Source organism: Tachypleus tridentatus, chromosome 11, assembly GCF_004210375.1.
Source record: "Tachypleus tridentatus isolate NWPU-2018 chromosome 11, ASM421037v1, whole genome shotgun sequence".
In the NCBI taxonomy this organism is placed as follows: domain Eukaryota; kingdom Metazoa; phylum Arthropoda; class Merostomata; order Xiphosura; family Limulidae; genus Tachypleus; species Tachypleus tridentatus.
The window spans coordinates 51,315,018-51,341,856 of record NC_134835.1 but is presented as its reverse complement, the minus strand read 5'-3'; the positions used below and the strand labels follow the sequence as shown (position 1 = coordinate 51,341,856).

General features: G+C 31.4%; 1 pseudogene across 1 annotated transcript in view; it reads right to left on the bottom strand.

The window, feature by feature from the left end:
- The window catches only part of LOC143232140 (phosphoenolpyruvate carboxykinase, cytosolic [GTP]-like), a 51,738-nt pseudogene extending 29,215 nt beyond the window's left edge, over positions 1–22,523 (bottom strand). The window contains exons 1-4 of the transcript XR_013017394.1: positions 22,068–22,523; positions 16,197–16,460; positions 11,242–11,426; positions 10,139–10,342 (exon numbers count right to left, since the gene is read on the bottom strand). The product of XR_013017394.1 is annotated as a phosphoenolpyruvate carboxykinase, cytosolic [GTP]-like (transcript). The remainder of the gene's footprint in view (positions 1–10,138; positions 10,343–11,241; positions 11,427–16,196; positions 16,461–22,067) is intronic.
- Positions 22,524–26,839: the final 4,316 nt, after the last annotated feature.

The following is a 26,839-nucleotide window of genomic DNA, read 5'->3' as shown; positions in this document are numbered from 1 at the left end:
TTTGTCCTTATTTCCACTTTTATTTAAGTCAAAAATGATTATATATTAATTAGGTAGCTAGATATTACTTTATCAGAATTCTTACAATGGAGAAAAAATAACTGGAATTAATTTTATCATGATCCAAGTAAGTAATAAACAAAAGTAATAAATGAAATCATGGGAAATACAGTCCACATGCAATATAGTTTTTCTTTTTCTGTTGAATACATCCATCTACCTTAATTGTAAACTTTTTTTTATGAACAAGTGAAAACTACTACAGTAGTTTCAATATATTTCTTTACAACTGCGCCAAATGAAAATGAGACGTCCACTGGTACCCATTATAGGATTACAGCACTTACATCAATACTCACATTTTTAGATCCAATTTGATTATCTGTTAGTTTAATGTTTTGTAGGTTGCTTCATTTCTTAATTTTCACATAATTAAAATTATTTTACATCCTATTAATAACTGATGAAGAGAAGTTTTTGACAGAATTAAAGGATGCCTGAGAAGTTAAAATGTCAAACAAACACAAAAACAGATAAACAAGTGGTCAGTTCTGTTAGATATATCTGGGAAGGTCAGAGCCACAAAATCATACATTTTAATATTTGATTATCTACTAACTTACTGTTTTGTTGATTTTTTAATTCTTACTTTTTATATAACTAAAATAATTTTACCCCTTGGTAAATGATAGATGGTGGATTTTGACAGAAGTAAAGGATGTCTGAAGAGTTAAAATGTTAAAACAGAATATAAGTGGCAGTATACATAAATAAAGACAAGGACAGTCATCTAGGACACATCATAACTGTTACCGTGTTTCTCCGAAAATAAGACAGGGCTTATATTAATTTTCACTCCAAAATATGACACTATGGCTTATTTTCGGGGGATGTCTTATTTTGATATATTAAAAAAATGAAGTTACAAAGTAAAACTATTAAATTAACCATTTAAAATAAACTATTATTAAACTATTAAACTAACTGATTAATACTTAAACAAACTAATTAACTAACTCTTAAACTAATTAATAAATTAATTTTTTTTTTATTTCTTTCCTCTTCCTGCCACTCTTAACTAGGGCTTATTTTAAAACTATCCCCAAAAATCACACTAGGTCTTATTTTATGGGTAGGTCTTATTATTGGAGAAACATGGTATCTGTACAACATCATTGTTAGGAATTATCAAAGAATTAACACAAACACCAAAACAGAAAATGGAGTGATTATCAACAGCCACATCATAAAATAAAACAAGTTTTAGCTGTATGAAAAATGAAAATATTATCTTTTAATATTTTATGTAAGTTACTAAAGAAATGGGGACAAAACTATACATGTTGTAGTTAAGTTTTGAAATGGCAATTACAAGAAAACCATGATGTTTTATAGTAAAAATGCAACTACAAATAGTTTAATGTGTTTATTAAAAACTAATAGTTCCTCTTTCACATCATTGTAAAATGCCATTTTTTAAATACTTCTGGTTGGTTGGTTTGGTGTTTATGGCACAAAGCAACTAGACTATCTGTGTCAAACATCTGGTAAAAAGTTAAAATTATTAAAATTCATAAAAAGGAATCAAGGTAAAACAAAATAAAGTTTAAATTTTGAATTAAAAACATAAATAGCATTAAATCAAATTATTATATTTAGTTTACAGCAGTAAGAGAGAAACTACAGTAATACAAGTTGTAAAGGACTTTCTGAAGCATAATTTTAATTATAACTCGCCAGGATGACAAATCAATAAGTTCAAACATCAGTGTTAGTTACATGAAGTTGGCCTTTCCAGTCCTGGTTTCGAGGAATTTGAAGTTACAGCCATTTTCTAATTTCATATTGAACTAGTTGTACTTTAATAGTTAAAAAAGAATCAGATTAAAAAAATGTCTAATTTATGAATTAAAAACTTAAATAGTGTTGAAAAGGTTAATGGCCTTTAAAAAAAATAAAAACATTTGCAAGGTGGACAGTGTCATCATTGCCAATAACACTGTCTAACGTTATGGATAAACCTTGAGACAAAAGATGTTTAAAATGGTGCAATCAATGAGTCATAACGATGGCAAGACAGTAAAATGTGGCTTATTCTGACCTGAATGTCACAGAGACAACACATTGGTGCATCAGTCCCAGATAAAAGAAAACAATGAGTTAAAAAATTGTGACCAACGTGTAACCTAGTTAAGGCATCTTTCTCCTTTTGATCTTTATGGAAACAAGATGATCAACATCCAATAGAGGGTTTTACCTGGAAAAGCTTGTTTTCACGTTGTTCACTCCAAGCTGACTGCCAGCCGGCATGGGGTCAAGCCTTGAATACAGGACCATAGTCCATGTATGGAACAGGCACAGCAGTGAGAGCACCAGAGCAGACAGATTTAGCTGCAGCGTCAGCAAACTCATTTCTGTGAATACCAACATAGACTGGTATATAGAAAAATTGGATAAAAGTTGATGTTACAGAGAAATGGGCCAGTCAGTTTTGAATATCAGCGACAATAGGGTGAGAATGAATGAAGCAATTCCAGGACCAGTGAGTTAGTATAAATAGTGCAATTTGAGTACTGCTTAGCTTCTACATGATTCAGGGCAAGAGAAATGGCATACAGTTCAGCAGTGAACACAAAAACCATAAGAGGGGATCCTGTACACAACCACTAAACCACAACAAACCATGACACAGCCCACAGAGTCACCTGATTTCGAACCATCCATATAAATGGGAATAGAAGGATTATTCGAAAGATGTTCAGCAAATAAAAGATGATACTTCTAATCAGGAGCATCTTTTTTTTCAGATGGTTCAAAAAAGGTCACATTTAGTGTTGTAATAAGTCATTGTGGGAAGGGCTGACCAGTGGATACAGCAATGTTATCCAAGAACAGACTCAATTTATCTAACTGGGCCTGGATACGAAGGCCAAAAGAAACAATGGTAGATCATTTGTTCTGAAATAGCATGTCCCATTGAGGAAGGAAAACACAATCTTAGGAGGGATGCTGTGGTAAGGATCAAAGTATACAGAGGTGTAGAAGGTTCACAAGACTTTGTGTACAAGCTCTGGATGGGAAAATACAGAAAGCCCCAGTGCAGAGCCAAAGTCCCCAATGATGATAGGTCTAGCATTATCAAAGCCAAGGTCCTGGCAGAGCCATAGACCAGTGACCCATAGTCTAGTTTTGATTGAATAAGAACACGATATATTGCTAGCATAGAACATTGATCTGCTTCTCCAGTGGTGGAAGAGAGGGCACAGAGGATGTTCAGTGCTCTTGTGCATTTGACTTGTAGCTGCTTGAAATGTGGTATAAAGGTCACCTTACAGTCAAAGATGAGTCCCAAGAACTTAGTCTCTGGGACCACAGGCAGCACAACTTCACTGATACGGAGTTTAGGATCAGGGTGAATACCCAGTTGGTGGCAAAAGTGCTTGCAAATGGTTTTAGAGAGAGAGATAAGTTGAAACCATTTGCTGTGGTCCACTTCACTAAACAATTGAGGGCAGTCTGTAATAGCAGCTCAATATACTTCATATTTTATAACTGACATGAGATGTGAAAGTCATCAACACAAAGCCTTTGAAACAATAAAAGGGAGTTGTCCAGTAATGGTATTAATCTTTATACTGAAAAGTTTGACACTCAAAATACAGCCTTGAGGGACTCTAAGTTCCTGTAGAAAAAAAATAGGAAAGTGTTGAACCCATATAAACTTGGAATTGCCTGACCATTAACAACTTAATAAAAATGGGTAAATGACCATGTAATTCATATAACTAGAGGTCTTGCAAAATGCCATACCTCCATGTTGTATCATAAGCCTTCTCAAGGTCAAACAACATTTATACAAGATGTTGAATGAGAAAGGCTTCTCTAATTGATGTTTCAAGTAAAATCAGGTAGTGCATGGTAGAGTGCTGCCTTTTGAAATCTACACAGGGTGGGCAAGAGGAGATTGTTTGATTTGAGGAACCAAACAAGAGGAGTATTAACCATCCTCTCTGAGATCTTAAAAAGACAGCTTGTCAAAGCAATTGGATGGTAGTTTAAAGGAACCTTGTGATCCTTCCCAGGCTTAGAGAAAGGCACCAGGAAAAACATGCTCCTTCCAGATCCAGTGAAAAACAATCAAAAGAATAGCACCTTGTGGTGTATGTCAGGTCTGACTGATGAAGGGCCAGTTTGAGTTCCACCAGTGTAAAGAAGCAATTAGTCATATAGACAATCAGCTCAAAAGGAAAGAGGTGATGGTTCTGCTCGAGTCTTGATGGCTAAGAAGGTGGAGGAAGAAGCAGGTAGGATCCCACCACAAAGGAGGATACCGTGGAAAACGTGTCAAGGCTTCAGGAGTACATTGAGCAACTGACTGACTATGTGCATGAAAATAAGTAGAAGAACCAGTATTGTAAAGAGAAAAGTTGTGATCTGAGAGCATATACTCTATGGAGTGACCCTTCACATCAATATCAGTACCTCCCTATAGGGGATTATGTCCATTAGTCCCCTAGAGTTAAAAAGGGAGATGGAAACTGTTCAAAGAGAGCATTAAGGTCTGATTGATCATAGGTCTCTCCAGGTGACAGGTAGAGAGAACAAACAGTAATGGTACGACCCAAGGAAACAAAGATGACTGTGATCTCCAAGGCTGTGTTGAGTGGGAAAGGCAGGGTGGGCACATGCTGATCAACCAACAGTGCCACCTCTCCATCACACAACTTGTCATATCTGTACAAAGAAAACTGCTATAAGGTGACTATCTGCAGGTGTCAGAAATGTTTCCTGTGAGAAAAGACGTACAGAATGATAGGAAGCAATCAGTGCTTTCATGTCATCCAGATTAAAACACAAAACTAAAGAATTTTTAATGAAAACTTTCAATCATTTTTCCCACAAAATTGGTATGTTTTTAAGGTTTTGAAATTACTCAGGCAAAAGTCAAGATATTAATCAGCTACATCTGGATTATGCATTACTGGTGATTCACACAACTACTACAGGTAATGTACTTTTGACAACCCTGTCAAAGCTCTTTTACACCTCACAAGGTTCAGCAGCAGCAGATCTTATATAAATTCTTCACTAAGGCATTGCACCATAGAAACTATAAAAGCATTCCATGATTAAATCACTCTCTTTTCCAACCAGGATATTGCAGCTCAAAGATGACCCCCATAGATAACAACAAGCCGACGATTGCCTAGAAGGTGTCTCAGGTCAATTATGAGTGAAAATATACTGTTATAACCACTACTGAGATAATTCATTACCAATAGATCTGATATGTTGTCATTTGGAATAAAGATCTGTTACTATTGAGACCTGTAGAAATCACTCTAGACAGAAAATGGAAATTCTGAGAAGAGGGGGAAGCAAAAAAAGTCTGCCAATACCTGTTTAAAGACTATGGTAGAAAGACATCAGTCACTCCCATAGCCAGAATTGTCTCCTACAGAAAAGGAAGTGAGAAAATTAAATAAGCATTCTTCATCTTACGAAGCAACAACATTCTACATAATTAACCGTTTCAACATGGGCTCGGTCAATTTGACCTAACATGTAACTAACATAAAAAACAAACTAAATAAATATAAATAAGCTTTTTTCCTTTTTAGAATTACTTCAAATTTTAACATGAAATAATATTAGTTAATCCTAAGTTGCTTTAATCCTCAAGCAGTGGCCATCATCAACTGATGGTGCTACCTACAACATTCCTGCTGTTTAAGGGTTAAACTTATAACAGTATAACTCTTTTTATAACTAAATTTTTTATTGACCATCTTTAACTACTATCCACACCATTATAAGTTGAAAATCATTTGGGGCACTTGAAGCTCATGTTTAGCTAATGAGTCATTACTCATGCCTGCACAAGTGCTTGACTTGCATTTTATGAAACAATTTCATTGTATTATTATTTCATCTAATCTAATCTTAATGAATGTAATAATTGGGATGTTTTTATATAATAATAAATAACAAACAAATATGAGAAACAAGAAGTAGAGTACTTTGTTTTCCTTTTTTCTTGCAATTGGGGATATTTAAGTCTACTTTTTAAAAAAAATTGTAGTAATGCACTAAACAATTTTATTTAATTAAATAATGTACTAAGGAACATACACTAATAACATGCAAAATGTTGACAATTTTCCTTCTCTCACAATCGTTCTGGATTTCTAACTATGCAATAATAGTCATTACAAATTTATCCAAGCTAGTCAGTAAGTTTCTTATGGGAACATTACTTATGCACTGAGTGAAACTGACTATTATCTGTTCAAAACACAGTCATGCAATACATCATCCTATCATTACAGTAAAGGATAACTGGGATGAAAGAGTGGAGAATTCATTGAAGCTTTCCAGAAGCAACAAGAGGACAGACCTGGAAACCATAAAGCAAGTTTTTGTTTAGAATGCTGAAAACAATAAACCGTACATATACACTGCGTCTAACATAGTATTTGCAATTGAGTTACTGGTAGTACTATAAAAAGTTCAGTGATAGGTATCCAAACAGATGACAGATTTCTAAGCACTTGTACAGTAAAATGTCACACCATATAAGATTGAAGCTGAAAGAGGAAGATAGCACGTTTGCAGAAGAAGCCCGTTCATCAAATCCATGACAACTGCACTGGCAATGTATCAACCTCCTCTGTATTAGTACAGTGAAAACTACAATGAAGCAGGTGGCCTTCATCAGCATTAGACAAAATAAAGATGTTGAAAAAGTAGGTACCATATGAAGTAGTTAGCAAAAGTTATTCCACAGGACAATATAAAACCACAGGGTCAATGGTAACATCAATAAATGAACTCTCTTCTACCTCGTGTAAAGCAGTCAATCTCTCAATCATCAGATGTCTGCAAACTTTAGGAATTGTCATCAAGTACTTATTTTGCACTCAAGGCAAGTGGAAAATGAGTTTTCTGTTAGGTAGGTTAAACTTGGTTGCTTCTTTTATTGATCTTTATAATTTTAAAAGTTTAAGATCCGTGGAAATTAGCATAGATAGAAAATGTAAAGGTTGGGCAAAAAGTGCAGCAGAGAAAACCTGTCAGCACCTATTTAAAGGCCATGGTTAACAGTAGCTTCCCAACATAGCCACAAATGGTTCCTACACAAAAGACAGCAAGAAAGCTATTTAGATATTCATCATTTAAAACCATAAAATGGGAATTTTGTTGAAATTTCAACTTCAAGCAATGCAGTAGACCAAAACAGAAGTAAATGTTTTCTTGAAACTCTGGTGGAATCATTAAACCCATGATTCAGGAAATTGGGAAATAAAATAAACTGATGCATTTAAAGTATGCATATTATTATTATGCATTATATTACTCCATTACTCATAAAAGTAGCTTTGGTAATGAATAACCACAACATTGAGTTGGATGTTTATGCACTGTATTCTGACTTACTCAAGCATGGTTGAAAAATATTGCTAGTGTGCACTGGTACTGAAACTTGTATAAGATGGTACTAGTACTGTGACTTACTTAAGCTTCTTTGTTGGATGCACGTGCATTCCATTATTTTGTCAGAAAGTATTTACTCCCCGATACTCAAATTGTTGTTTTGTATACTTACACATTTTTTTTTCCTTTCAAAACCAGGCCATTTCATTCTTTGTCAACCTGAAGATGACCTAAGGTCTAAATGTTGTTCTCTATTTTAACAAGTTTTAATACACATACTAGTCGTCTTAATACATTTCCACTTCTGAATACCACTTTTTTTTTCTTTTTTTTTTGAGAATTTAAACCCTGATCAAACACCATGATGCAATGATACAGACTTATTCATATCTTAAATATGATTTAATCCTATGGTTAGGATTCAGTGAAATAAAAGCGAAACCTTGAAGGTGACTGAAAAAGATATGTTATACTAATCAATTTATAAAAACAGATACGAAAAATCATCTTAAAAAACAAGTTTCAGAAAATTCAGCTTTCATATTTCATGAAAAAAAAATGAGGAAAGAATAAAAGTTTTCTTTTTCTGAGAGAGATGAATCCAATGAATGGAGGTCACTGATTCCAGAATCTAGGTTAATTCCGAAAGATTTAACAGTGTTTAGACTAACAATCCAATAAGCTACCTTTATTTCTCTCTCTACTGTAGTTTTAAATCTGAATTTCATTACCAATGAGAGTAAGAACGTCAATGGAATGATCAGGTTGATTAAAGTGTTAAGTAACAAGAGTATTTTTCTTGGTGTAAATAGAAGGTTTACGGTTGTTAAAAATTTCACTAAACATTGTTTGGATATGTTCTTCATATTGATGATTGCATTTTTTATACTGTACAAGATAAATGGTGTTTTTTGTTTCACAAGTAATTTAATTGTACATGTTAAATAAATCCTTTGATTGTTCTTGTCAGAAAATGAGTCAGTGGCTTTTACAAATTTGCGGGTTTGACAACATGCTTTATTATTGCACGGATGACAATTTTTTGGTGGGATGTAATCCACTATTGTGTGAACAAGGATATCTTTTGGAGTTATTTTTAACAAGGAGACACCATAAATTTCATGAAATATCTGTTTAACATGATTGTGAAGCTGTAGGAAATGAAAATGTTTTATTTCAAAATTTGTGAAACATTTGAGTTTAAACTGATGGGCAAAAATAAGAGAAATTATATTTGAAACTTTAGTATTACTCTGATTTAGAATGTTTTTCTGCTTAATGTTGTTAGCCTTTTCAATCTGTCTATTGATAATGGTATCTTTACATCCTTTTTGTAACATGGTCTGTTTTAGATTCTTAGTGATTTTCTCTAGTCTGTTTCATCTGAGCATGTTTTTTTTTTATTCTAAAAACTTGACTGTAGATAATGTTTCGTTTAGTGTGACAGGGTGGCAGCTTTTACAGTGAAGATATTATGGTCTGTCTATAGGTTTGTTTTTTGTACAAGTCAGTGTGTAAAATTCTGTTTTTCAGAAAAACTGATGTCAAGAAAGTTAATTTGCATAGGCAAATAATTGCATGTAAACTTTATTCTTTTGTGAAAGGAGTTTGCATGTGTGATAAATTCTTTAACTGATTTAAGACTGGCTGTTCAAATGAAAAATATGTTGTCTATGTAATGTTTTCATATACAAGGTTTTACAGGACTGAGTTGTACAAACTGGTTTTTGGTATGACTCATAAAAATGTTGGCATAATTGGGAGTCATTTTAGTACCCACTGCAGAACTGTTAACCTGAATGTAGTGCTTGTATTTAAATTTGAATTTGTTCAGCTTTAAAACTAAGCTGACAAGATTAATTTTTGTTTGAGATTCTGATGGGTTAGAAAGGTTTGATGCAGACTTGAGTTTCTAGTCCATCATGTGGAACGTTGGTGTAAAGGGAAGAAACATCCCTCATGCAAAGAAGACTAAGAAGTACATCAGATCAAATATCTTCTGTGATATTAAGAGAGTGGATAGTAACCTTTATGTAAGAGAGAATACATTTTATGTGTTGGTCAACAAAACCAGATGATCTTCAAGATGTTATTAAACTCCCTATACACATGTACATCACTCGTTTGATTGCACCATGACTCCAAGTTTGCCCCAGAAGAGGAAAGGTCCACCTTTCAAAATCACTCATATTATAGGGTTTCTTTTTCATTAAGACTTCTTGAACCTACATGTGTTCCTAACATCATGAATTAAACACCAAGTAACAGACATACTGAGAAGAATAAATCATTCTTTGTTGGTAGTTATCCCTATGGAAGAAATAATATGTATCTGTGGATAACCTTCAACAAACATCTTAACTATACCAACTACACTAACACTATGATACATAAACCTGTTAAAACCATGATAACCAAAGATAAATGTTATAAGTCTGAGGTTGTTTAGCATAAATAACTAATTTTATGTTATAACTTACAGTCATTTTAAAAATAAAGAGAATAATTTAAATTTATTTAATATTTTTTGTAATGGTTAAAGGGTTGATAAAACTAACCAAGGCCATATTTTAGGTTAAAGAAAATAACATAAGATATAAAGTTCTCCTGTATAAACTTTTGATGTAGATTTAGGGGATCTTAGAAATTACATAAATGAAATGCAACAAAACTGATGTGAAACAAATCTACATTGTAAACTTACACTTCATTGGTAGAGGCTGACCAACTGAGTGAAGACACTTAATGAAGCTTTGTTCTCCTAATGTCTTCAGTACTGCAGATCCCATTCTTGTCATAATTCTCATACAGCACACTACATATGCAGAATCTGTGAGCTGGATTCCTATCTTAGCAATAGGAGACCCTATAGGACCCATGCTAAATGGTATGACATACATTGTTCTGCCTAAAAAAAACAACATTCACCTGTATTTCTAACACATTTCCATGCAAGTGAATGCACTTTAAAAGCAAAAACACATTTCAAATCTTAAAAAAAATGCAATTTAAAATTAAGTATTTAAAGTTATGAGAATATCTCCATCTTACATGTACTGTTTTTTAAATCCTCATCTATTCTAGAAATTGTTCCTTATTCATAAATTTGTCTTGTATTAGCCTTTACTACTCATAGTAACTTCACAAAAAAGGTTTTGAAATTAAATGTACAAGATGTCTCTAATATTTTATCTTAATTCAGCTGTACATTTTAAAAATACAGAAAAACTATAATGAATGTAAAACTATGGAAAATTTACTGAATAGTGATTATGACAAAAATAAATCATGTAAAAATTATTTATAGGCATGCAAGTTCAGAAGGATATTTAACACATTTACTTAGAGGAGTGTGCTTTATTAAATATTCATTGCAAAAACTGTTACCTGATGCTTCAGGTTATTTAAAAGGTACAAAAATGTTATTTGTATCTAATTAGATTAGCAAAATAACTTAGGATTCAAAAACCATTTTATGTAAATGAAATACTACCTGCAAAAACATAATATTACATAAAGACATAACCAAAGATAATTTTAGACAAATGAATACTGTACAGAGATACAAAGAATTTCCATAGACTAGTTTCTTGTCTAAGAGCCAAATGTACTATTAGGTTGTATAGCAATATTTAGGAAGCCATTGCAATTTTATATACAACACTGCATGAAGGTGAAAAATATTTTCAAAGCATCCATAAATGAATAAATAAGCTTGAAAGTGTTTGTTTTTTAACACACTATCTTTAGTGATGAAACACAGAAATAATTTGTTGAAGAAAAAATATGTGAATAAGTATTCCTTACCTTTCATACAGCCTGGATACCTTTCACTAAAAGCTTTTTCCTGATCAACTGGAGACATCCAATTGCCTAATGTTCCTTTCACTCCTTCTTTTGTTACAGGGACAGTGTCATGCTTATTTGGGGTAGAAATGAAAGTTAAACTTTCAACACGAGCCACATCAGCAGGATCAGTACGTGCTAGCCAGCTAACAAAAAAAATGTGTGTTAAGTGTTTATTAACGACTAAAAGTCAAATAAACCTTATGCATACCAGAAGGCAAAAATGTGTATGCTAAGACCTTTTCACAAGGTTACGTTCAAAGTTGAATTACACAATTACATATTAATTTATGTCAATAAAGTTATAATCAAAATAAGATTAATAAGTTTTATTTTATTATTTTCTAAATGACATTTTTAAACAAGTTCTCAAATTTCACTTTTCTGTAGCATATGAGACATATTTCCTCCAAATTACACATTTTAGATAATTGTTCTATCTCTATTTGGGTTTGAGTTTTAATGCAAACTAAAAACTTACAGTGCAGATATTGCTAAGATATAATTAGCTTTTATAAGTTTTATAAGAAAATTCATTAATTCTCTATAACATTTATTATTACATTATTTATAATTAACAGAAAGAGAAGATTCAAAACTTGTGTATGATGCAAGTTTACTCTCAGAACAGCTTTTAAGTTCTTTGGCATATAAATTCAAAAATGTTCACCAAGTGCAACTTAACTAGCTACGAAAATTACCTACACTTATAGCTTAGCAAGAAAGTTAGGTAAATAATTATAGGAAATGTTTGCTTTATGCATATTATGATTTTTTGTACTAAACTGAATATTTGAAATAAATAGATAATTTAGTAAAGTGCTAACAGCATTAACAGCAATGCTAGCAAAAATTAGAAATAGTTTCTACTGAAACTTCAAATTTCCAACTGCAAAAAACAAAAAACAACAAGAGCCATATGTTAGTAGTAAACTTTATGTTTTTAATCTATTGCTATGAAAATAACCAAAATGAAAAATTTAGAAACTTATTTAATTAGGTATGAAAAATGTGAAAAAAAAATAATTAAACAAAAAATTTTCCATCGAAATATACATACAAGTTGTACAAGCAATGTGTAATTTGTTACTCCATTTCACTGTTACTTGTGCTATTTGCTTGTGATGTATTTATAGCTTTTTTATGCATGTTTTGCAGTTAGAGATGGTTAAAAGAACAATAAAACAATAAATTTAAACAAGAGAAACAGATATGAATTGTTAAAATCCCAAGGCTTTTTAGGATAAATAACATTCTGTTTCAATTTTACAAAGAAAAAGGGTAATTTAGATTTATCTGGAATTTTCTTTGGTGGTGGTTAAAGGTTGGTAAAATGAACTCATTCCATATCATTCAGTATAGAGAAAATAAAATACAGAATACAAGGCTGTACTGAAAAACTTTTGATAATCATTTAAGAGATTTTGTAGATTTCTGTAAATTAAATCTTAAAACTGCAAGACAAAGTATTTTTAATCTTAACATGAAAATTATCCTCCATTCAGACAGTATGATTCAGACTAGCCAGAGCCAGACTTTAACATAAATTTAGAGAAAACTTTAAAATTTTTAAAAATTTAATATTTTTGTGTGCATAATACTTGTAACGTTTATTAAAAGTTTGTCCATTTTGTGAAGGCACATTTACTGCATCAAGAGTTATAGTATCTTTAACTTCATGGTTACATGTTTGATAAAGGAGCTAGTCAAAATGGCAGAGTCAACATAAGGAGTTAATTCTATATCATATAAATGGATGATAAAATAACAGGATTTATTTTGTAAAGTTCATTAAGTAATGATGTCCAACAATAACCACATAAATGTTTTAACAGCCTTCTGAAATATCTGAAAATGAGTGTATAAAACAGATTGCAATAACTTTTTATCACAAACTAAATAATAAATTAACTTAATATTAACTACTCATATACATACCTGAATTCTTTTTAACACCCTCTCACAATGTAATTAGATCTCAGAGGGATTCCTCAAAAGTGTTTGTTTTACCATCAAAAAAGTTTTGATGTGACTCATTACTTTTCCAACTTAAAATGACCATAAAGTTCCCTTATGTCCTATTAAAATTCTTTGAATACAAAATTTAAAAATAGAAATTTATATTTTCAACAAAAAAATGTGGAACATCTACCAAAATAGTTCTCAATATGACAGTAACTTTGACTAAAATGATTCAATAATAAACCAAATAGTCTAAAAGCATGATATTATTATAGATTCTGACACATAACTGCTAAAAATCTTGTACTTTAAATATGTCAGTATTGATGGAAACAACATAGATATAATAAACAAATTTATTTGCAACACTTGGTTTAATGATACACACAAAAAACAATACTATTAAAAAGTTTTTATTTTCCCTTTTGCAATGAAATACAATATAAATAGTGTGCATAACTTACCTATATTATGGCAAAAATAGAATAAAAATGTACACAAAGCTGAGATTTAGGCTAGTAATGGACAACCAATTAACCATGTAGTTGATTTTATTTGATAAACAAGCAAGCAATATTCTTAGAAGGCAAAAAAGTCCATCTTTGCCTGTATTGAGTAATTTGACAAGTTGAATAATAATTTATTGTTTGCTAAAATTGACTAAATGGTTAACTGGCTGTACATTACTAGTGTAGGCAGCATAAATGGATCAACTTGGTCTTTTTTATTTTCATTTTACTAATGTCAATTGCAGATGGCTGCACACAGGAATGTTTGGAGGCCATTTAAAGACCAGGATGGATCTGTCAATTGTTGCAATAGAAGAAAATATTTTGACTACTGTAGAGAAATGTTGACTTCTGCAACTTAACAGTAACAAAGATTCACTTGACTTCAGGCATTTTTTGCTGTGAAAGGAGTGAACTATTAAATAATTTCAGTTATATTTTATTACTTATTAATAAATGGTTCTCCACTGATCTTTTAAAATTTCAGAAAAGTAGCTGTTAACTCATAAATCATATTTGCTCATTGAAAATAACTTTACATAAAAAACTGTAAAACAGAATAAGCATTAATAAAATTGCAAATATGTACGAGACATAATTTATATATTTTTTAAAGTTCAGTGAAAAAGGTTACTGCATCTAATTAAGGAAGAAAACTAACTTCCTTTTTGTATAAAACCTATCTTGTTAATGAAGGAGAACTATGGGACTTGCCATTACCATTCACACTCATATTGGTAAATACCTGGCTGAACACATGTGAAACTTGAGTATGATGATAATGGAGGCAAACTGTTTATTTTAACATATCTATTATACATTTATTTGGATTTCATTTTATCTGTAAAAAATATACAATTCAGATATGTAAATATATCTTTAAATGGACAATGAAAGAGAAATATAAACTAGCAAAAGTGATGGGAGAAACCAAGTACAGTAAACACCTTTAATAAGAAAAAATGCTTGTGACAATCAAATGCTTATCAATCCGTTAAGGCTAAGCTGGCAACTTTCAGATTATGAGTCGAATCCCTGCCACACTAAATATGCTTACCCTTTCAGCTCTGGGAGGCATTATAATGTGATGGTCAATCCTAATATTCATTAGTAAAAGAGTAGCTCACAAGTTGGTGATGGGTGGTGATGACTACCTGCCTTCCCTCTAGTCTTACATGGCTAAATCAGGAAGGCTAGTGCAGATAGCCCTTGTGCAGCTTTGCAAGAAATTCAAAAACAAAACAAATCAACCAGTGCCAAGTCGAAAATGACAGGAGAAAATTTATAGGGATAAGTAAGCTCTATGGATTATTACTTAGTTTTGTGAAAATCAAAAATTATGTATATTTAAAGCCCATCTAATTCTCAAGTTCTTATGGGGTTGCAAAGTAGCTTAGAAAGTCTGACAGACCACCTTCAGCAGTTGTAACTAAAGAGGCAAGGCAAGGAAAAAAGGTTAGAGACCACCAAGAAACAATGTGAGCTGTCTGATCTCATGATGTACTTGTATAAGGAAAAGAACAGTTCAGTGGGTTCACAGTATACCACATGCAAATTTTACTCAATCATGGTAAGCACAAGTTCAAAATCTCCTGCATCTACAATAATACATATCACACAAACTGAAAAAAGAAATGTCAAACATTTTGCAGATTTATACTGATCACATGCTTCAACAGATCAATAACAAGACTTAACAATAATTCACAAACTGAATAAACCATTCAACCTTTCAATCTCAGCAGAGTCATCATCAGACCATTTAAGTTTCATGATGAAACCACTATGTAATGCAAATACTATTTGTTTTACAACACTAATTTTCATGTTTGATATTACTACTTTTTTGATTTATCCCAATGTTCCAAAACAACTAATAAATATAATATTACCATACATAGGTAAACTTGTAATGGATATGAAAAAACACTGCAGAACAACAATGACAAATCCAAACTTACATTACGAAAATTCATAAAGATTTGTGAGCAGTTGACTATATCAACTATACAATGTAGTTGAAAGCACAAAATAAACAGTGAAAACTATGATCTACTTCAGCAGAAAAATCATTTACACAATCAGAAACGAAACAAGTCAACATCAGTGTCTAAACAAGAAATGCATATCTTAAATATAAAATGTGACATTTCTAAGCAAATTAATTAATCCATTTTCAAACTTACTATTTATGATATTAAATCTTTCAACAGAAGGTATTATAAAATACATTATGAACTTGTGTATAAGGAAGTGAGTGGAAGAATTTCCATAAACACAGTTGCTCCCTCTCAGTCCTCTGAGAGCTACCACACACACACACACACACTTAAGTTTGTAAACTCAGTTGAAAGCAGTTTTTGGTTAGTAAGAGTCAAAACTAGTACCCTATTAATTCTAAATGTGTATCAAAATATTTGAACATAAAAATGTACAAGAACTTACTTGTTTTCATACTTCTTAAGCTGAATTATCATTCCCTGTTTCTGCATCATATGGAGAAGATAGTCATTCTCTGCTTCACTACCATCACAAATATGGATGTTGTCTGGCTGGCACAACTTAGCTTTTTCTTCCACAAAGTCACGAACATTGGATTTTAACCTGCTTATGTCTCCATGGACAACGCTAAAGAAACGACTAGTCACTGGAACCCATTTCCCAAGAGTCAGTGGAGTATCTACACTTTTTGCAAGTACCTTTCCATACCTAAAAAAACATTAGGTTTTATACATTATAATATCTTGTTTATTTTATGAATCTGTTAATCTACCATACTGTTCATTTTAGAGAAATTCCAATACAATCTTTATTATTTAAAAAAGTTATAGATAAAATGTTAAAATAGAAATACATATACAAACACAAACAGAAAATGCAAGTAGTCTAAAACAAAAGTAAATGGTTTAATATAAACATATCTGTCACATATGTAAAAAATGGTGTCCCTACAAGAAAGGATTAGAGGTTAATAGCTTAGAAACAAATATTTAGTACAGAAATAACTAGTTCTCCCTCAAAGGAAACATTATTCAAATGAAAACTATCCTTCCTTTGCAGCTCTTGGAAAAGTTGCTCTAAGTCCAATATGCAAGTAGTCTATTACATTGTGATGCATTTAGAGTACTCCACAGTCTAACAAATTGTTTGAAACTTGCCAAACATCTGCTTACTGTGTGAGAACATGCATCAATAACTTAACATTCATTATATTTATATAATTTACTGACCACTTAAGAATCTGCCATATATTGTCAAAAGTTAAAAAAAACATTCAACAGTAAATTTCAAGCATTACATTGGAGAGTTCCAAGTATAACTGTTAGACTAATTAAGTCTCCTCCCATGCACCTGATTATTTGAGAAATATTCTTCCCTGCTACTACAATTTATATTTTGTGTTTAAACAACTTCATTTGTATTTTCCTATTCTAAAATTTAGAGATATTTAGGTAGCAACCTTAATGACAACTCTCTCAGAATTCTAATCCTCTGAACTGCTTTAGTTGAAAGAAACCATTTTCTGTTTTCATATTCATTACAAAAATTGTCATATAGACATATTTAGTTAGAACTTGTGGTTTATACATGTAAAAAGAGTATTAATCTTGATGTTCTAACTTAGCACTAACTTTAAACTTACAACCAATATCAAACACATTTACATTTTGAGGCTGGTGCTAGGTGCAGATAACTAGCACATATTACAAACTGGCTTGATACAAAAACAGTAGCCAAGCTCATGGATGTCATGTTTGCTGTTAATTCAAAGACCTGTCACACAACGACCAAGTGATGTTGGATTGATTTGTATATTTCTGGGTGAGCTGTCAAGCAGATGATTATTAATTGACCAAGTCTGATTAGTCTGGCCTTCAGGCCTATATACACTACTATCAAAATAAACGCGATTTCAATCAGAATATCAAGCAAATTGTTTTTAAGCCAGTTAAAATAACTGATCATGAATAACCATGTTTTAAGCTTTGAACACAAATGGTAACTGGTAATCTGCCTGACTGTTAGAATAAAGAAACTTACTCTGATTTGTAATTATCATAAATTTATTGTAATGTGAAAATTGATAACATTTATCAGTTTCAATATAGGTATATGATAGAGTACATTTTAATGTCATAAGATTATTTCTACCCATATCACAAAGTTACAAATATCAACATACCTACAAGTATATGAATTGAAAAGATCCAAAACTAAAAGGGTTTACAATAACTTTTACAGGAAGCATCAGTTTCATCAATAAATTTATCATTAATAATCTAAGCATTCATCCTCACAATTTGACACCAAGCATACTTCACCCTCAGTTAAGAAGCTTTGTGGAAAACTCTTTAGAGACAAGACTGTTCAATTATACTGTATACAACCATATAGACACTAATGGAAGTGAAATTGGAGCAAGCTATCACAGGTGGAGCTGGTAAATTAACTTGATCAATATATTCAATAAACTACCTATAAATATACATTACAATGATTAGTATTACTTAAAATAACACCATGTAACAAAATTTTTACTTTTTCATGTTCCTAGGCATAAAATGTTATTTCCAAATTGTTTGTGTATAAAGTAAATGGAAAAGACCTATTTTTCTTTTCAAACTTTGCTTTTGTGACCAGGGTAATGAAATTTTCAAATGTACCCATTTTCCAGAACATTCCAGGTAGATTCAGTGCTGAGTAGCTGATAAAAAATTTTCTCAAACTTAAAAGAATTTAAGAACTTTCTAGAATGTTGTAGAACTTGCAAGAATTTTCTAGAACTTTCCATAGTAATATATATACAGAGGCTCACCACTCACCTCTTCACTTTAGTTCTAGTTGCCTAAATGAACACATAGACATATCTGATTTTGTCAGAGATGGTATCAAGAAGCTGTAAGCATTCTCCAGATGCATTCTGCTATGTATGTGGCCAATTTATCAAGAGTGAAAAAGTACTCTGTGACAGCATCTGCTAAAATGTGAAGCCTACAAGGCATATTTGGCAAGTCTGTCAGGGATCAAGACAAACCCTGGGCACCTCATTCTACCTGCAAGAACTGCAAAAAATCTCTAGAAGGTAAGATGGACAATTTTTGCTTACTTGAATAGTAAGATTTTTATATTATACAAATTTTAGACCTTTTACAATTTGAATTTTTTTTTTTAATTTCCAATAGTAAAGAAAAAATATCAAAATATTTTGCATGAACCACTTACACATTAGTTGTGGATGAAATAAATTTATCCTTCATAATAATTTTATTTTCCTCTTTTGCAGAATGGTACAGAGAGGAAAAGAGAGTCATGAAGTTTGTTATTCCAATAATTTGATGTGAACCCACTTTCAAGGCTCAACTTCAACAACTACCCTTATGAAAAGTAAAAAGTTGCACATACCCTTTTTTAGGGAAATTATTTCCTCTCTTTAATTCCTGTAATGTGTTGACCTCCACTAGTACTGCTGACTAGATGTTATTTTATAAGCTATTCATCTTGTTAATCAAACAAATTTGTTTTAATGCAGTATACCTTGATTTCTTTCCAGATTTTAAATTTATGTTCTCTTTTCTTATTGACTTCAGAATACAGTAAAACAAAAGCACACGTCTTTAACCTATCAACTGTATAACTTTGTAACTTGCAGCAAAATCACCTGTTACCATTATTAAGAGACAACAGATAGAGATCTTAACCTATCATCAAGTGATAACCCTTACATATTCAGAATCATTCTGAACTCTCTGAACTCTTTCTGTTAATATATTTTATTGGATATGGAGACCAACTGTATGCAGTGTTTCAAGAGAGGCCTAACTAGTAGCTTGTATAGAGATAATTACCTGTCATGTAGTTAAATGTCAATATTCTTTTAGCTTTAGTTTACCAGTAGCAACAAACAAATTTAATGGTTTGAGTGATTTATCCACCACTATGTCAAGATCCTTTTCTTTATTTATACTATTCAGTTGTGATCTGTATTAAACACTCAATCCAAATTATGATAATCAAATGAAATAATTTAAGTTTACTATAATTAAAGTCACATGACAAGTATTTGTTCAACTTACTAACTGTTTCAAGTCACTCTGTAAATACCAGTGCTTCAATTTTAATGTCATTAGCAAACTTCTCTAATGTACTAATTATACCTCTGTCAATATCATTAATGTCCAAAAGAAAATATTGAGGCACAAGCTTTGACCTCTTCACTCATCTGACTGCACTTTACTAATAATAACCTTGTTTTCTCACATTCAAACCCCTAAACACCTACTAACTAGTCTTCCCCTAAACCATACTAATGTCAATTTGATAGCTAGACATTTTTGAACAATTTCAGTACACCACATCCACAACCTTTTCACCACCTAAACAAGATGTAACATCCTCTCTAAAAAAATTAAAAAGAGAACAGTAAGAAAATAATGCCCCTTTACTGAGTTCAGTTTGGTTCTGTATATCATATTTTAACTTTTACTAAATAAGTTTATAAAGCTTATTTTATTATACTCTAGCATTTTTCCAACTGAAAAGATACTGATGTAATATACACTTACTTTTAGTTCCAACATGTACATTACAGGCAAAATTCGTTCCTTATAGACCCTTGATCTTTCATGAAGCAGGTGGTCCAATAATAAAATATGTACTTATCTTTAATACTTTATTAAAGAGTTACTTAAAACTACATATATTTCTGTTTTCTATAGATGACAGGTGATATTAATGTCTTTCTGTTGAATTACTTTACTTTTTCTTATTTCATTACTTTTGTATCTAGGAACAAACAAGCTTTTAGTACGTTTGCATTGTTGGAAGAAGACAACTTGTTTAAGCAAATTTGGTTTTAGTGACAGTAACAACAGTTTTGTAAGATTTGTTTAATTTTTTTATACTTGAATATCACATTTCTTTAAATTTCTCTAAGCATTTATGGATTTTGAAAGTGATTTTTTTTATTAACTTATTCACTTTAAAATTGGTTGCAATATTTTCTATTTGAAGAATATTGTCATTATGTTTTAGTACTTAGCCTCTATTCATTAATTTAAGATTTCTATGAAAATAGTCAAATGCACTAAAAACTGGATGTTGAACTCTTGAAAAAGAGATATTATCTACAGAGTTAAATATATTTGACAATCATTTTACATAAATTACAAACTGTTACAAATAAAACTATGGATGCTAAGCTTAACCAGCTCAAAAACAACACAGTCATCTTGTTTCCATTTACCAACTGTTCCAGAAGCAGAATACTGCTCAAATCTTTGTTAATAAAAACTGAAAAAAACCAACAAAATTTAATAATTCAACCATCTTATAACCATCAGACACAAGTTTTCCTTTTTCATCCTTCAAAGATCCTTCCTTCATCCTAACATTCTGTTTACCTGTAATGTATTTAGAGAAATTCTTGTTGTTTATTTTTATATTTTCAGCCAATCTTTTCTCATACATTCTTTTTGATGTCACAATTTCCTGTTTCATCAACTTTTTTCATATTTAATTTTTAAACTCCTGTTATATCAGTCAATTTAAATTTCTTAAATTTATGCTTTTCTTTAATCTTATTTCTTAAACTCTTTGTAAGCCAACCTGGTGTTTTACTTGCAGCTGCCCTTTTCTTTCTGTAACTCTATTACTTATAAATATAAGAAATATGTCTACCTTGAATATTTAAGTATTTATTTAAAAAAAAAAATTCCCACCTTGTCAGTGTCTTGAAATAACTATATTATTATATATTAATATTAACTGTTAATCTAAATAAATCATCAATTTATGGCATAAGTCTAATAAGTATTACTTACGATTAGATACCAATGTTCTTGTTTTTAATTCACCATTAAAATACTATTTATAATAAATTTAGGTCGCATAGTGCATACCTTGATGTAAGGATGCCAGTTAAGAGAAATGGCTAGTAATAGTATTCAAGTGAAATTCTGCATTTTCTCAACTATTCAGCTAACATCTTTACCAAAATGTCGACTGCACTTTTCGGAACACAAAACTAAGTGTCTATCTCTTTATGAAACCTGAACATCGGCTATTTTTCTGCATTACATCCTTACGCATTGATTCTTTACAGACCTAACTTTAAAAAGTAAAATTAAAGAGCTAAGATTGCACACGAGTTAACTCTTCCAAAAGTGTGCAATAATAACTTCCAGAGCTTTGCTTAAGCGTCATCACCGGCGAATATAAATAATAAATATTACAATATAAACGTTCTTCTGAAAATTTGACATAACCAAATAATGTAAATCTAGAAGATTAAAAAAATCATGTGAATAAGGAACTCACCTGGCAATCCAACATAAAATGGGTGGCATCATGAGATTGAAGAATTATGAGAACTTAAAATATTATTAAAACAAACAATACTTTATATTAAAATTATTCCATTTGACTTAATAAAATCTTCGATTTCCAGATAGCACCTAAGGTTACCAGTCCTCACATTCCGAGAGCACTGTTCAGATTCGACCTATTCTTTCCAGCCAAGGTTTTCATCGTATTACTACTCTGCGCCATTAAGTCACGAAGGTTATTACCAAGGCAACAGTATTCAATAAAACTATAAACAAAAATAGTTATTTAGATAGAATAAAAATTCACACTTAAGATTAATGTTTCCTATAAGATTAAATTAAGAACAGCTAAAAGTCACTTTCATGTCATATTAAATTTGGGAATAATTTTATACTCGGATGAAACATTGTTAACTGATATTGGAGGTGTGGATATTTAACGTAGATCTCTTCTTTATTTCTCATTGGATGCTAGCAAGATGAAAAATTCCATTGGGAAAACACTCCTTCACGGGAAGCAAGAATATAACTGTGTCTGGGTTATACTTTCGGAATTTTATTCATTTATTTTTATTTACGAGCGGCCAAAATATTTTAGTAAGATAAATTCATCATAGATTTGGTTTTATAGATTGATAAAATCCACTTAAACTTTCAACTACCAAAAGCAGTTGCATTATATACTCATGAGATTTTGACACACTGGTATGAAATATTGTAAAATATTAATTCTTTCATAGATGTATTCTTATAAATTATTTAGTGAAAATAATGCAAAATCCAGCCCAAATAACTATCAATACTTAGTTTGTTTTATTCTTTAATATCTCTATAAGCTTTAACACTTGTACATTGTCGTAGCTTGTCGTAGACCTATATCATAAATGGTGTGCAAACTTCTCTAATAATACTAGAATTAATGTAAAATTAGCTTACTTTTATATGCAGAGCGACTAAAACAAGCGCTTTAGATAACACATATCCAAATACTGAACGAAAATACACTGACTTTTTCAACTCTCCATCTTATTTTCTTAACTTTCTTCTCTAAGCTTCTATTTTTAATTTTATCTCAAGAATGATTTAGTAAACGTGACGTCAAATCTTAGAATTTTCTAGGCCTATCTTAACGTCATTATTATGGCTTGCAGCCTCATCTGTGCACATACTCATGTGCTCTAATCCTGAAGTGTGAAGTCTTTTAAACAATCCTAATACAGGTATACAGACAAGATAGTATCCTGATCCTTGTTTTCAACGGCTGTCTTGTTTTTTGGAAGAATTTTTCCTCTGTATATATGTGGTTGAATAAATCCACTGATGGCCCCATCCTTGATGATACTCTGTAAACAATCTCATTAGTGACTCTTAGCTCCTCTGTTTTGCTGGAAAGTTTTTCTTTGGAGTTACCCAGTTGTATGTTCTCTTAGTGACTTATTTCTAAAGATGATCATTGTGGATGACCTTTGACTTACATTGCTTCTAACATGAACATCTATAAAGTTTGGAGTTTGTCCTCTCTTGTAAAGAAAACTAATCATTCAAATTATGACACCTTGCAAGAAATATAGATTGTATCAACAGTCACAGCACAGTTACCTTTGGCTTTATCACAAATTATTTTGGCCCGGCATGGCCAAGCGTGTTAAGGCGTGCGACTCGTCATCTGAGGGTCGCGGGTTCGCATCCCCATCGCGCCAAACATGCTCGCCCTCCTAGCCGTGGGGGCGTTATAATGTTACGGTCAATCCCACTATTCGTTGGTAAAAGAGTAGCCCAAGAGTTGGCGGTGGGTGATGATGACTAGCTGCCTTCCCTCTAGTCTTACACTGCTAAATTAGGGACGGCTAGCACAAATAGCCCTGGAGTAGCTTTGTGCGAAATTCAAAAACAAACAGACAAACACAAATTATTTTTTCCGTTCCTAATAAAACTATGCACAACAACTTTATTCTTTCCATCGAGAATAACTCTTTCAACCACTGTTTCCTTTCCACATGGTAGAGTATTTAGACAAAGTATGGTCCAATCAGTAGAAAAAGAATTACTGCTATTAATTCCTGAATGTCACTCATTTTTGTAGGACAAAAAACTGTCATTCCTATTTCCATTGGACATTCAACAACTGAGGTAGTAATTCAAATGTAGAACATTGGGATTCCCTGATTATAGATTATAAAGCTATCTTAGATAGCATAACCTCGCATCCATATCTACACATAGAGTTAGTTACCAATATGTAATATTTATCATTATTATGATATGTATGAGCTGTACAGAATCTTCCTACAGTAAAAGTAACTTACAACAGTTAGATTTATATTTCAGGTATTCAAAGTTCTATTTTACTTTCACAAAAATAATATTCCCTTTCTGACATCAATGTTGCATCCCTATTCTTTTGTTGATGTGTTGCTTTAAATTGTCTAGTGAAAATAATTCAACATTCACTCTACTAACTATCAAAAATTAGTTTAATTACTTTTTTAATGTATCTATAATCTCAAGCACATGTAAGGTGTCGTAAATTGTAGTTGGCATGTATTATGAATGTTCAAACGTCTCTGAACATTACTATGAAAATGTAAAAATAATGTACTTTTACAGAGTAATAAAAAAACATGATACCTAACATAGATCCAAATACTTTGTAAAAATACTACGACTGATTCATCTCACTATCTTAAAAGAGCTTTATTCGTTTTACCTGTCTTCTCCAAACCTGTATGTATAATATACTAACAGATGTACTCATGGGATACAGGTGAGAGATTTATTAAAAAAATCCAAATATGTCAATGGTAATATAGAGAATGAAAGTGCACGAGAATAAAATAATTCATGTTCAATAGGCTTGTTCATTAAAACAATAACCATTTTTTATTTTGATTTTTTAATTACAAAAAACAGAAAGTAACGTGTCTTAAAACATCTCACTTAACATAATCGTGTGTATTTTGAAATTATGTACAAACAATATGTGAAAAATAAATCGTTCAAATGATTGATGAGATTTGAAAATAAAATGCAACTGCAGAATTGATGTTTTACGAGTTATGAATATAAATAGTGTTTCGTTTTGTCCTAAACGTACCAGTAATGACAGAGAGTACATAAAATATATGTGTTCTACAGTATGTGATATGAAATCGGAAACAAGAGAAAATTTAATAGTACCCTTATGGTTGCCCTCACTAACCAATCTTTATTTAACCATCACCGGAGCAAAGCAATATATGTTATTTTAAATTAAAATGTTTTTTTTACTGATATACACAGATTATTTCTAGTTAATTAAACCATAGTTGATAGGTCGAAATGCATAAACCTAGTAGAAATTAAGAGAACAAACAAACTGTCTCAAATGATAATAGGATACTAGAATGTACTAGAGAACTTTATGTCAAATCTTAAAATTTCTAAGCTTATCGCAAGGTGAATATTATGATTCATAAATCCCCCAAGTTAATAAATTACTTTGTGTTACTTAATAAATTTAACTTACAACAATTTTCATTTTCTGCACTTGCACTTTCACTTGTAACTATGAATAAAATATATGATTTAAAAACAAGGCACACAAACAGCTCACGACAATATTGTTTATTTGAGGTATTTTGAAACACTCTTTATGTACTTTTGGGGTCACAAGTAACACCAGATGCTGGTATTGTTTGCACAAGAAAATAATAGTACTGTTGTGAACAATATTTTAATCTTTTAAGTTAGCATTACAAATGTTTACTACAGAGAGTTTTAAAGTAACATAGTGATGATGCGTGACACTAGAAACTTTTTGATTGTCTAAATTGGACCTGATGTGTCGAATTTTTTTAGACATATGAAAAAATGCTATAACATCATTGTTTTAACGTATTCTATAATTGGGTATATTTTTTAAAAAACTATTTCATGGAAACAATACAGACCCCGCGTAGGCTACATACATTGGTAGGCCTAACTTCACAAACTGTTTCGCCACAAATTCGTAGAATAATGGTATTTTTAACACACAAGTAAACTTATCTGCAATATTACTTCACTAATTGATTCATAACGAACATTTTGGCTGACTCATTGACTAACTTCTTAACTGAAAAGACTAACAGATACATTAACTCTCACTATCTAACTCACTATCAGGTACAGAAATGATTAATCAAATATAACATATTCAGTTTTGGGACTTATTTTGTGTTAATTTTCTACTGTCTACAGGAAGCTACCATACTAGACCACAATTTAATTACACTTATATTGTTTATTACATTATGCAGTATAAAGCTTCTTATAGCGAACAAAAATATTAAAATAATAAAAATACAACCCATAGTTCTACCTCTTTTTTGGATTATGAAATCCTTAACGAATCACAATACACAGATAAAACATTAGGTTGTCCAGAAACAAATGTCGGAATTTTCGCGATAACATTTAGAAGCTGAATATTGAGTAAATCATCATTGGTTGGTTTAATCCAACATTTGTTTCTTACAAGGTGTCTTAATTGTCTACGGTTTCAGCCCTACTCAGAGTAGGTTTTGCAGTCTCCACGGCAACATGGACAAGAAGGACTTTCGTCTGATTTTCTTCTACGACTTTAAACTTGGACGAAAAGCTATCAAAACTACACGGAACATCAACCAGGCATTCGGCTATGGATCTGTTATTGAACGTATAGTTCAGCGTTGGTTCCAAAGGTTTCGACTTGAAGATGAAAGTCTTAAAGACCACAAAGGTCGTGAAAGAAAGCTATCCTTAGAT